This window comes from Oryctolagus cuniculus, chromosome 7, assembly GCF_051225735.1.
Source record: "Oryctolagus cuniculus isolate XC-2025 breed Fujian yellow rabbit chromosome 7, ASM5122573v1, whole genome shotgun sequence".
Classification (NCBI taxonomy): domain Eukaryota; kingdom Metazoa; phylum Chordata; class Mammalia; order Lagomorpha; family Leporidae; genus Oryctolagus; species Oryctolagus cuniculus.
The window spans coordinates 132,675,188-132,689,430 of NC_142873.1; the positions used below are offsets into that span (position 1 = coordinate 132,675,188).

At 40.7% G+C, this 14,243-nt stretch overlaps 1 protein-coding gene across 41 annotated transcripts in view; it reads left to right on the top strand.

The window, feature by feature from the left end:
• SCMH1 (Scm polycomb group protein homolog 1) overlaps positions 1 to 14,243 on the top strand; it is a 232,624-nt gene that overhangs the window by 179,813 nt on the left and 38,568 nt on the right. The window lies entirely within an intron of this gene.

The window sequence follows — 14,243 nt, forward strand, 5'->3', positions numbered from 1 at the left end:
TTTTCTCTGAGTACATTGACTAATGCCTCCAATAAAATGCTAAATATTAGTGGATAGTAGGCATTCTTGCTTTATTCCTGACCTTAGTGGAAATGCCTCTTATTTCTTCATTAAGATGCTTCTGTCAGAGTCTCATGTTTTGTGGGACTCCCATTTATATAACAGAAGAAAGGGAAAATTTCTTACAGCCTAAAAGAAACAAATCAGAAAATGACCCCATAGACTAGCTATTTCTGACAGTGTGCATATTTGGTGTCTCAAAGGAAAGAAAACTAGTGACATTGTGGAGTCAGATACTGTTTTCCTGCATTTGAAAAAATATCCTAGAGAATAAACAGAATCTAAAATTTGTAAGAAACCCATCATCAACTTTTATTTTAGTATTAAAGAAGAACTTTAGAAAGCTTAAAGAAGTTTAGATGTTGAAAAATCTGAAAAGGTTGAATGTTTAGATTATTTCAGGTATAGTAAAGGAGAGGCAGCATTTGATTAAAATTCAGGATGAACTGCTTCAGTCAAAAGGACTGCTGAACAACTACAGAAAGAAAAAATGTGACAAGCAACCGAGAGACAATCTTCCTGTAGGAATGCGACATAGTACCTAATTTGAAGCAGCTTTGTCAGGTTATGTTTGGGAGAAAGAAACAAACATAAAAAAACTTATTCATTCAGCTTTCCAGTTCTGTTACTTAAGCCAAAAACCCTTTTAGGAGCCAAAGCCATCTGCAAAATATCAGCCTAATGAGAGAAGCTCCCTGACCAGCAGCGAGCAGTGCCTGTTTTAATCTCATGCTACTGTTACCTTCTGAAACTTTACTTTAAAATAAAAACTCCTTTTTGAAAAAGACAAAAAGGATGTTGCCATTAGAATTGATGTATGCTTTATCATGTTAAGAAGTAGCCAGCTTTTCTTATTTTCCTTGAATAATAAATTTTGTCAAAAGCTTTTTCAGTATTTTTTGAGATAATTGTAATTTGTCTCTGTACACCTATTAATATGCTCTGTTGCTTGATTTGCTAATATTAAACTATTTTTGCATTCCTGGTGTATAAATTTTGCATGGTCATGGTATAGACTCTTTAAGAAGTAATTTTAAGTTCAAGGAAAGTTGTAAGAATCTCTTAACCCAGCTTCACCAATTATCAATATTTTGCCCTATTTGCTCTATCATTTGCTCTCATGTATAATTTGTAACAGTGATACATATTTTATCCATCATCTGTATTCCAATTTTGTCAGTTTACTCAATAATGTATATTATTTTCTTAATGTGATATTAAAAGCTAATATTTAGAACTTTTGCATCAGTATTCATAAGTGATATTTGTAATTTTCTATGTTTTTCCAGATGCAGATAACAGTGTTTTCCTTCATTTTCTATACTCTGAAACAATTTAGGTAGTATTGAGACTGTATGATCTCTGAAGTCTTGCTAAAATTCTCTTGTGAAAAAACCTGGGCCTGTTATTTCTTTGTGACACAGTTCCTTAGTAACTTTTTTTTTTTAACAGGCAGAGTTAGACAGCGAGAGAGAGAGAGAGACAGAGAGAAAGGTCTTCCTTCCGTTGGTTCACCCCCCAAGTGGCCGATCCGAAGCCAGGAGCCAGGTGCCTCCCCCTGGTCTCCCATGCAGGTGCAGGGCCCAAGCACTTGGGCCATCCTCCACTGCACTCCCGGGCCACAGCAGAGAGCTGAACTGGAAGAGGAGCAATCAGGACAGAATCTGGCGCCCCAACCGGGACTAGAACCCGGGGTGCCAGCGCCTCAGGCGGAGGATTAGCCTAGTGAGCCACGGCGCTGGCCCCTTAGTAACTTTTATATGTTTTACATCAAAATTGGTCTGTATAAGCTCAAAATTCCCCGTGAACCTGTGTGGGCCTGCTACTTTTTCATGGAAGTAGTTCCTTGATAACTTCTCACTGCTTTTTCCATCAAAGTTGATCTCTTTGAGCTTCTATTTTTACTGGGGTCAATTTTAGCAAACTGTTTTTCAAAGAAATTACCCATTCTGTCTAGGTTTTGAAATTCATTTCAATAAGAGTACAAAGTGGGTATCTCAAGAATTTTTAAATTTTCTTCAACTTGGTCATTTTTGCCTGCTGTCACTTCTTGTTTTTATACTCGTGCTTTCTCTTTTTATTCTGATTAAATTAACTGATGGATTGGGCTGTGTTGATTTTTTTTAAGAACCTGAGATTTTCATGTATTAAATGAATCTGGTATTTTTCTAGTATTAATTTCTGATTTTTAACTGATTTTTATCTATTTCTTTGAGAGGTAGAGTGACAGAAGGAGAGGCAGACAGAAAAGTCTTCCATCTGCTGATTCACCCCCCAGATGTCCCCAGCAGATGGAGGTGGACCTATCCAAAGCTTGGAGCAACGAGCCTCTTCTGGGCCTCCCACATGGGTGCAGTGGCCCAAGCACTTGGGCCATCTTCTACTGCTTTCCCAGGCCAGTAGCAGAGAGCTGATCATAAGAGAAGCAGCTAGGACACAAACCAGTGCCCATATGGGATCCCATCCCATAGGTGGAAGCCTAGCCTGCTATGCCACAGTTCCAGTCCCTCTGATTTTATTTTTATGATTTTCTCTCTCAGTTTCCTCTTTTTTTAAGATTGATTGATTGATTTGAGAGAAAGAGGAACAGAGAGAGATCGTCCATATGCTGGTCACTCCTCAGATGGCTGCAGCAGCCAGGGCTGGGCCAGGACGAAGCCAGGAACCAGTAGCTTCATTGTCCTCTCCCTTGTGGCTGACAGGAACCCAAGCACTTGGGTTATCCTCTGCTGCTTTTTCAGGCCATTAGCAGGGTTCTGGATCAGAAGTGGAGCAGCCAGGATGTAAACTAATGCCCATATAGGATGCTGTGCCTTTACCTGCTGTGCCACAATACCAGGCCCCCTGTGTTTTCCTATGGCTTACTTTTTTTCTACTATTTTTGAATTAAAATATAATTCACATATGTTCATTATTAAATGTTATTTTAATTTAATTTTATTATCATTTATCTGTTTGAATGCATTTAGCTTCATTTTACAGTTATAAATTATCCTTTGGTTAGATTTAAAGGTATCTCATAGATTCTGGTATGTAATATTCTCATTTTTCAGAAATTCTGTAATTCCTGTTTTCATTTCCTGTTTCATATGACTTTGTAAAAAAAAAAATGTTTTTTGGGGCTGGTGCTGTGGCACAGCAGGTTAAAGCCCTAGCCTGCATGCCAACATCCCATATAGGCACCAGCTTGAGTCCTGGCTGCTCCACTGCTAATGTGCCTGGGAAAACAGTGGAGGATGGTCCAAATCCTTGGGCCCCTGCACCCATGTGAGAGACCCAAAAGAAGTTCCTGGCTCCTGGCTTCAGATCGGTCTGGCTCCAGCCGTTGCAGCCATTTGGGGAGTGAACCAACAGATGGAAGACCTCTCTCTGTCTCTACCTCTCTCTAACTCTTCCAAATAAATAAATATTTTTGTAAATGTTCATTTATTTATTTGAAATGCAGAGCTACAGAGAGAAAGGGGAGTGAGACAGACAGAGATATTCCATCTGTTGGTTCACTTCCCAAGTGGCTACACCAGTTGGGGCTGGGACAGGCCAAAGCCAGGAGCCTGGAACTCATTTGGGTCTCTCATGTGAATGGCAGGGTTTCAGAAACTTGGGCAATCTTCTGCTGCCACAACTTTTGCCTCCGGTTTGATGAATTTTAATGAACTGATATTTGCTTGGCATAACGGGGTGCTTGGATACATGCCATATAACTTTGGACATAAGACCCCTTTAGGCTCTCAACATACACAAGGGATTACTATAGCTGAAAGCAAAATACAGGCCAAACTCAAATCCTGGGGAACCTAAGTTTATCACCAAAACTGAATACTAGGCCGGCGCCACGGCTCACTAGGCTAATCATCTGCCTGCGGCGCTGGCACACCGGGTTCTAGTCCAGGTCAGGGCGCCGGATTCTGTCCCGGTTGCCCCTCTTCCAGGCCAGCTCTCTGCTGTAGCCCGGGAAGGCAGTGGAGGATGGCCCAAGTGCTTGGGCCCTGCACCCCATGGGAGACCAGGAGAAGCACCTGGCTCCTGGCTTTGGATCGGTGCAGCGCACCGGCCATAGCGGGCATTTGTGGGGTGAACCAATGGAAGGAAGACTTTTCTCTCTGTCTCTTTCTCTCTCTCTCTCTCTCACTGTCTAACTCTGCCTGTCAAAAAAAAAAAAAAAAAAAAGAGAAAAAGAAAAAAAAAGAAAGCAAGCCTGGTACATGAAGCAAGCATCAGAAAGGCCTGAAGCTCAAGAAGTCAGTCAGAGGTGAGGACTACCAAGGGCTAATGACAAACTTCAGGAAACAGATGAAGTATAGAGAGGAAGCCCAAATGATGTTCCCCAGATACTGCTTTGTCAGTTACAGGTTTGGAATAGGTGGCGGTATTTCTAGCACTATAAAGTATGCTCTAGTTCAATATATACCTAGTTGCAGAGATAAGACTTCTAAACTAAAAGAACTAATTAGAGGGGCCGGCGCCATGGATCACTTGGCTAATACTCTGCCTGCAGTGCCGGCATTCCATATGGGCGCCAGGTTCTCGTCCCAGCTGCTTCTCTTCCAGTCCAGCTCTCTGCTGTGGCCTGTTTGGGCCCCTGCACCTGCATGGGAGACCAGGAGGAAGCACCTGGCTCCTGGCTTCGGATCGGCGCAGCACCAGCCATAGCAGCCATTTGAGGGGTGAACCAACGGAAGGAAGACCTTTGTCTCTCTCTCTCTCTCTCACTATCTATATCTCTACCTGTCAAATAAATTTTAAAAAAAAGTACTAATTAGAGAATGGATGTCTCCCTTCCTGTTCCCCCAAGACAAGAAGTTATATTCATGTAATATTTAGCCTAAATACTATTGGAGAAATGAGACCATCATGCAAATTAAAGTTTAGAACAGTTAAGTGATTGATAAGAAACAAACATAACTGGGTGGGTGGTTAAAAAAATCTAAGTGGTAGTGTAGATTTAAATCCAATATACGAAGGAAGAGAATTTGTGTGTGTGTGTGTTTGTATACATTCACATCTATGTACTTTTTTTTTTTTTTTGACAGGCAGAGTGGACAGTGAGAGAGAGAGACAGAGAGAAAGGTCTTCCTTTGCCGTTGGTTCACCCTCCAATGGCCGCCGCGGTCGGCGCGCTGCGGCCGGCGCACCGCGCTGATCCGATGGCAGGAGCCAGGAGCCAGGTGCTTTTCCTGGTCTCCCATGGGGTGCAGGGCCCAAGCACTTGGGCCATCCTCCACTGCACTCCCTGGCCACAGCAGAGAGCTGGCCTGGAAGAGGGGCAACCGGGACAGAATCCGGCGCCCTGACCGGGACTAGAACCCGGTGTGCCGGCGCCGCTAGGCGGAGGATTAGCCTAGTGAGCTGCGGCGCCGGCCCACATCTATGTACTTAAGTACTTGTATTTGATTGTGGAAAAGATAGAAAGTGAAGCTTAAGGGCCGGTGCTGTGGCATAGCAGGTAAAGCCGCTCCTGCAGTGCCGCCATCTCATATGGGTGCCATATGGGTGCCAGTTTGAGTCACAGCTACTCCACTTCTGATCCAACTCTCTGCTGTGGCCTGGGAAAGCAGTAGAGGGCAGCCCAACCCCTTGAGCCCCTGCACTCATGTGGGAGACCTGGAAGAAGCTCCTGGCCCCTGGCTTTGGATTGGCTCAGCTCCAGCCATTGCAGTCAACTGGGGAGTTAACCAGCGGGTGGAAGACTTCTCTGTCTGTCTCTCTCTTCCTCCGCCTCTCTGTAACTCTTTCAAAAAAACAAATAAATAAATCTTTTTTATAAAAAAAAAAAAAGTGAAGCTTAATAGGAATTCAGAGCAATATAGCATAGTGAGGAAAGAGTATCTGACCAGAAATGAAGACAATTGAATTTTCTATCCTATCATTTACTTTCTTCTAGGAGTACTGGCATTTAAACAAACAAATACAAAAAAAAAAAAGGCTTTATTTCTTCACAAGTCCAGGACTTCAAGAGAAAACCAATGAGAACACCTGTACCATTATCCAGTTGATTTGAGTGTTAGGAGAGAAGAAGAAAACAATAAGGTCAAGGACCTACAACTTCTCAGACACTATTCATGATATTATCTCCATTTTAAAACTGAAACGGTAGGCTCAGGACTCTTGTGAGTTACACAAGATATACCACTTGCAGACTGCAGGCCCATGATGGAAACCAGATCTTACTAATTCTAGAGCCCACAAACTTTTTTTTAAAGATTCATTTGATTTATTTGAAAGAGAGACAGAGGGAGAGAGAGAGTGATCTTCCATCCACTGATTCACTCCTCAAATGTCCACATGGCCAGGGCTGGGCCAGGATGAAACCAGGAGCTTCCTCCAGATCTCCCATGTGGGTGAAGGGGCTCAAGAACTTGGGCCATCACCTGCTGCTTTCCCAGGCACATTAGTAGGGAGGTGAATTGGAAGTGAAGCAACTGACTGGAGCTACAGGCAGTGGTATAAACCATTATGCCACAGTGCTGTCCCCCTGCCCACAAATTTTTCACAGCATCTGACTTGAATCATGTGCATATCTTTTAATAAACTGTCAATCAGCTTATTGTTTGCTAAGATTTTGGCACCATCAAAGAGTATTGCTAGCATTTAAAAGAACAAACTGACCTATAGACAATAGCAAAACAGTTTCACAAAAAATTAAAAACAGAATTACCATTTGATTTGGAAATTCCACTTTTGTTATATACCTGAAAGAATTAGAAGAAGGATATCAAAAAAGATATTTGGGGTTTTTTTTTACTTTTTTTTTTTTTGACAGGCAGAGTGGACAGTGAGAGAGAGAGAGAGAGAGAGAAAGGTCTTCCTTTGCCGTTGGTTCACCCTCCAATGGCCACCGCGGCCAGTGCACTGCGGCCGGCGCACCGCACTGATCCGATGGCAGGAGCCAGGTACTTATCCTGGTCTGCCATGGGGTGCAGGGCCCAACGACTTGGGCCATCCTCCACTGCACTCCCTGGCCACAGCAGAGAGCTGACCTGGAAGAGTGGCAACCGGGACAGAATCCAGCGCCCCGACCGGGACTAGAACCCGGTGTGCTGGTGCCACGAGGCAGATGATTAGCCTAGTGAGCCGCAGCGCAGGCTCAAAAAAAGATATTTGTACACTTATGTTCATAGTAAAATTACTCACAATAGCTAAAATAAGGAATCAGCTGAAGTGTCCATCAATAGATAAATGGTTAAACAAAATGGAATATTATTCAACCATGCTATACTATGGATGAAGAGATCATGCTATGTGAAATAAGACATTCACAAAAGACAAATACTGTATGATTCCACTTATATATATATGAGGTACTTAAAAGTAACCAAAACTCGGGGGCAGAAAGTATAATGATGTTTGCCATGGACTGAAGGGAGGACGGAATAGGGAATTATTGTTTAATTGGTAGTTTCAGTTTTTCAAGATGAAAAAGGAAGATGAATTATTTGTGATGGTTACATGACATAAATATTTAATAACACTAAATTTTATGCTTAAGATAGCCAAGATGATAAATTTTATATATATGTATTTTATCATAGTAAAAAAATGAAGGAAAAAAGAGGCTGAGTAGGAAAATAATTATAGTAATTAACTATTTACTGAGCACCAGCAGTGATAGGTACTGTGAGTGGTACTTTACATTATCTCTATTCCTTATAATATTGTAATCAAACTCAGTTTTTAAAAATTCCCAGAGAGTTTGTGACCATTGTCATACAACTAGCATGTAGTAGATTTGGGGTTTAAATTCAAGTCTGGGCCGGCAGTATCAGCTTGCCTGACCTCTTAAGTGGAGGCTCTTGGGGAATTTACGCTTTCAGGCTTATTCAGATTGCTGGGAGTGTTCAGTTCCATGCAGTTATAGGAGGGAGGGTCTCCATTTCCTTTCTGACTATTAGCAGCAGTCATACTCAGCTTCACACTTAGCTACTCACATGCCCTGGCTTGTATCGCCCTTCATCTTCAAAGTCAGAGGCAGTGAGTTGAGTTCTTCTCACACTTCAAATCTCTCTAAGCCCCACTTCCTCTCATTTCTCTGATCTCAAGCTAGAGTAATCTCTAAGGATTCATGTGGTTAGATAGGGCTCAATTAAACAGTCTATGATAATCTCCTTATTTTAAATTTTAACCATAATTACATCTACAAAATCCCTCTTACCATCTAAAGTAATATATTTACTACCATAGATTAGGATGTAGGTGTCTTTGGACAGCCATTCTGTCAACTACACATAGTAAGGCTTGCTGTGTTGTTTTTTCTTTTTTTAAAGAAATTGTCCTGCAGTCACTATTTCTGTTTCCATCTTTCTCCAATTTTTCTTCAGCCCCTCTGTTCCAATGAAGCTGCTCTTACCATGAACACATTAACTTCCCTCTGCCCTCATCTTGCTCAACCTTACAGTCAGTTTTCAGCATAATTGATCACTCCTTTCTTGAACACTGCCGTCTCTTGGATCCTGTCACATTATGCTCTCCGGTTACTCAATTCCTGTGTCAGGAACTAGGCCTTCTCCGCATCTTTTGGCTGGAGTTTTTGACTTCTTAGCCTTTAGTTGTTGCAGCACTCCAGGGCACGGTCCTAGGTGCCTTCTCCTGTTCTATACATACTCCCTCTCCCTAAGTGATTTTATGTCTTTATATACTGTCTGTATGCTAATGACCACCAAAATTATACTTGTATTTTTAACTTTTCTATGGAACTCCAGACTCAATTTCTGTTCACAATTGATCATAATGATAGGACTAAGATCCAAAGGGAGCACATAAACAAGACTAGTGTCTGCAAATATTAACTGATAGAATAAAAAAGGGAGAGAATGATCCAACATGGGAAGCGAGATGCACAGCAGACCCATAGAATGGCAGATGTCCTAAACAGCACTCTGGCCTCAGAATCAGCCCTTAAGGCATGCAGATCTGGCTGAAAAGCCCATGAGAGTATTTCAGGCATGGAAAGCCAAGACACTCTGGCAAAAAAAAAAAAAAAAAAAACAACTAAATGAAAGATCTCCTCAAGTGAGATCCCAGTGGAAAGAACAGGTCATCAAAGAAGGAGGTACCTTTCTCTGAAGGGAGGAGAGAACTTCCACTCTGACTACGACCTTGTCTAAATATGATCAGAGTTGGTGAACTCAAAAGGCTTCCATAGCCTTGGCGACTCATGACAAGAGCCTAGGGTGATTACTGATGCCATAAACAAGAGTGTCAATTTGTTAAGTCAACAACAGGAGTCACTGTGCACTTACTCCTCATGTAGGATCTCTGTCCTTAATGTGCTGTACATTGTGATTTAATGCTATAACTAGTACTCAAACAGTATTTTTCACTTTGTGTTTCTATGTGGGTGCAAACTGTTGAAATCTTTACTTAATATATGCTAAACTGATCTTCTGTATATAAAGAGAATCGAAAATGAATCTTGATGTGAATGGAAGGGGGGAGGGAGAGGGAAAGGGGAGGGTTGCAGGTGGGAGGGAAGTTATGGGGGGGGGAAGCCATTATAATCCATAAGCTGTACTTTGGAAATTTATATTCATTAAATAAAAGTTAAAAAAAAACTGCTTTCTCGGGCCTTTGCCGTGGCTCACTAGGCTGATCCTCCGCCTGCGGTGCCGGTACCCTGGGGTTCTAGTCCCCGTTCGGGCACCGGGTTCTGTCCTGGTTGCTCCTCTTCCAGTCCAGTTCTCTGCTGAGGCCCAGGAGGGCAGCAGAGGATGGCTCAAGTGCTTGGGTCCCTGCACCCGCATGGGAGACCAGGAGGAAGCACCCTGCTCCTGGCTTTGGATTGGCACAGTGCTGGCCCTAGTGGCCATTAGGGGAGTGAACCAACGGAAGGAAGACCTTTCTCTCTGTCTCTCTCTCACTATCTATAACTCTGCCTGTCAAATAAAAAAAAACTGCTTTCTCACTCAGCATATTACATAAGCATTTGTAAGGAATGTGTATTTTACATTTATTGAGTATAATCTTTATGTGTTCTTTAGGTTAGGTCATTAATTGGTTATTTATGTTAGTAGTTTGTTAATTGTGTTATTTAGATCTTATACCTCTTGACTGTTTTCATCTTCTTGATACATAAATTCTTGAGAGCCATATGTTAAAATTACCAACTCATAATGGTAGATATGTCTGTTTCTCCTTTTGTTTCTTTAAACTTTTGCAAACTTCTGTGTTATTAAGTACATAAAATTTAAACTCATTATATCTTCCTTTAGAATTGCTAATTTTACCCTGATGAAATGTCCCGGATAGTCTAGGTAAATACTGCCTACGTTAAAGGCTTCTTCGATGTTAATATAGCCACATGAGTTTTCTTTTCATTACTATTTAAAGAGCTTATTTTTCTATCTGTTCATTTTTATCTTCTGTATCTCTATTTCAAGTGTCCTTTTGGTGATATCTTCTAAACAAATATGATTTGGAATTTTTTAGTATAGTTTGTTCATTTGTTCATACTAATTGTTTAATCTATTCATATTTAATATAATTATCAGAGCCAGCACTGTGGTGCAGCAGGTTAAGCCACTGCCAGCATCCGATGTGTTCAAATCCCAGCTGCTCCACTTCTGATCCAGCTCCCTGCTAGTGCACCTGGGAAAGCAACAGAAGATGACCCAAACTTGGGTCCCTGCCACCCATGTGGGAGAGCCAGTTGGAATTCTAGGCTTCTGGCCTCAGCCTGGCCCAAGCTCGGCTGTTGTGGCCATTTGAGAAGTAAACCAGCAGACTGAAGATGTCTCTCCCACTCTCAGTTCTTTTTTCTCCCTCTCTCTCTCTAATTCTGCCTTTTGAATAAATAAATAAGTCTTTAAAAAATAAGTATTTTTTAAAAAATAAATCAAAAATTTGAAAATTAATTATTTGGATTTAAGGCTGCTCTTTTGCATTTTGCTTTGTTTTCTGTTTGAGCTCTTCCTTTTTTCTCTTTTCTTGTCTTTTTTTGTATTAATCAAATATGCTTTCCATTTGCTTTTACTTTTTTATTTATTTTAGAGACAAAGCAGAGCAAGCTGCCATCTGCTGGTTCTCTTCTCAAATGCCTGCCACAACTGAGACTGAGCCAAACTAACACTGGGAGCTGGGAGCTCAATCCAGTTCTCCCACATGGCTCTCAGAAACCTAACCACTTCATCCATAACTGCTGCCTCCCAGGATCTGCATTTGTATAACCTGGAGTGCAGAGCCAGAACTGGGCACCAAACCCAGGCATTCTGACATGAAATGCAGGCGTCTTAACCAGTAGGCCACTTAACCCACTAGAATGAATAGGTTATCATTCTAGTTCTCTCATCTTAGCTTTCTAGTAATACATTCCTATATAATTTGGTAATTAACTGCTCTATGAAAATAACATCCTAAACCTACCTTAAATAAGTATTCTAACTTTTCCCCAAATAATGCCAAATTCTTGCCAAAGTTTGGCTCCACTTACGCCCTGCTTCCATCCTCTGCATATTTAATGATGTGCAGGCCCTGCAAGTCGTTCTTAACATTTTACTAATGTTTTAAGCAATGTTATTTTGTACCTACTCACATATTTATCCTTTCTTGTGCTCTTCTTTCCTTCTTGCAGTTCCGTGCTTCCATCTGGGATTGCTTACTTTGGACTGAGGAATTTCCTCTTTATTTCCTGCTGGAAACAGGTCTGCTGGTGACAAATTCTCTCAAGCTTTGATTTGCCTAAAAATGTCATTTCACCTTCATTTCTGAAGGATCTTTTTTTCCCACTGGCGTAGAACTCAATTGGCAGTTTTTTTTCTTTTAGCTTTTTAGGATGTTATTCTGTTATTTCTGGCTTATATAGTTTTATGTAGAAGTCAACCATCAGTCTTATTGATACTCACGTAAGGATAGCACTATTTTTTCTCTGACTGCTTTTAAAAAATTAGCTTTGTCTTTCATCTCTTTCATTTCATTTATATTTTTTCTATTTTTTTTTATTTTCAGTAGTGTGACAATGATGCCATAGTATCATTTTCTTTGTATTTTTTACTGCTTGTTGATTGCTGAGTTCCTTGACTATATAGTTGATGTTTATTAAATTTGAGAGAGTTTTATTAATGCCTTTTTCCTCATTTTCTCTGACTTCTCCCTCTGAGATTGCAGCTATTGTATTTTGGATCTATTGACTATGGCCACATGTCTCTAATATCTAATCTGTTTTTCCATAATTTCTTACTATGCTTCACACTGGATGTTTTCTATTGACTTTTTTGCAAGTGCCTTAATAATTTCTTCTGCTGGGTCTTGTCTGCCCTTATCTCATCCAATGGGTCCTTATTTCTGATATTGTAATTTTTAGTTCTTAGATGTCCATGTAATTTCTTACATAGATCTGAATTTTCTGATGGTATTTTCTTTCATTTTGTTGATCACTTCTTGTATTTTCTTTCACAAATTAATTATATTTATTTTAAAATCTGTATGTTTATTCCATTATTTGGTTAATATATGGGTCTCCAACTATTGCCTGTATTTTTCTCTTGATTACTGATCACATTGTTTTGTCTCATTTTATATGGTATGCTGAACATTTTGTATAAAGCAGCTGTTGAAGCTTTAGCTGATGTCTTTTATCTTTCTGGTGGTCTAATAGGATAAGAGCCTGATCACCTCCATCTAATCATGGATTGAGCTAGACCTGGTCTGGATTCTTCCCATAGTTTACCCCTGTTTCTTAGACTTGGGCCCTCTTGGGGTCTTGACTGAGAACATAACAGAACTCTGTCTCCTCACCCGAGACATTGCAGGAAATTTTCCTGCCCTTTAAAGATTTTGGGTTTAGTTCATTCACCTCTCACCCTTTATAGTTTCAAAATATGGCATATATCTGGAAGAGAGGATCATGTGTTTGAGATAAACCATATCCTAGTATGCCCTTGTCTCCTAAAAAACACCGGACTGTGGGAGATTTTATTCTGCATATTAGAGCTCTAAGCCCAGCCTTGTAGCTCTAATGGGCAGGCCCAAAATTCAGCAAATGTCCCTTATGGGCATGGCCCTCATCAAGGTTCCTGTATATCACAGCAGCCTCTGATGTCGCTTTCCCCAGGAGAACACCTCTTTATGGGCCAAGTCTGTTCCTGAGTTCATTGGCAAATGCACTCAGGGAGGAAAACATCTAGTCATTATAAGAGCTCTGTACTGTTGTTTAAAATAAGTTATCTGGCTTTTTCTAGTTGTTGCATCGTCAACATTGCACCACCACAGTCTATAACATCCTACCTGGAAGCATAAAAATCTTCATGTTCTGCCTGCCCACTGACTTCATTTATTAACTGGTCTCCTTAATTATTAACTGGTCTGTTCTTGCCTTCCTCACAGAGCACTCAGAGGGATCCTTTTGAGTACATCTTGTCATTCTCCTTCTCACAAACCTCCAGAGACTTCCTTTATTCTCAGAATAAGTTCAATTCATTCTCACAGCCTATATATAAAGTCCAACACACTCATTACCACTCCCTCTCTAACCTAATTGTCTTCCTCCCTGCCCTTTGCTTACTCAGTTCCAACTATACTGATCTTCCTGTTCTTCAAACACACTAACATTCCTGTCTCAGAGTCTGTACTTACTTAACCTCTGCATGGAAGACTCTTCCCTTAGATTTTCCTAAGACTTCTGCCTTTACTTCATTTGGAAGCTCTGTATAAATGTCACCTCTTCAAAGAGGACTTCTCTTACAATTCTGTCTCCTTACCCTGCACTGGTTTTGATCAGAGTAGCTTACATCACCTAACATTATATTGTGTATGTGTTTATTTTCTGCCACTCCCACTAGGAGGTAAGTTCCATTAGACTATAAATCATGTCTGTTTTGTTCACTGTTCTATCCCCAGAATTTACAATAGTGCAACACGTGTAGTAAATGCTCAAGAACTACTTATAGAGTGAATTGAATGTCTCTTACCTTAAAAAATTCTAAATTTAAGGAGAAGATAAATTATTAGAAGAAAATTGAGAAGTACTCTGACATAGAGATCTAACATAGATATCTACAGAATGCTTTTGAGGTGAGGGGAAGGCATTAGATTAGTCTGGGCATGGTCAGAGAAGCCATCATTAAGTGGAGGTGGCCCCAGATTGAGTGTTCAAAATTGAGTTTTGATATATGTCTGGCCAAGAATAATAGAGAGCTCAACATTTGGTCGCTATAATGTGAGGTTAGGTGGTAGGAAATAACACAGAAACAACT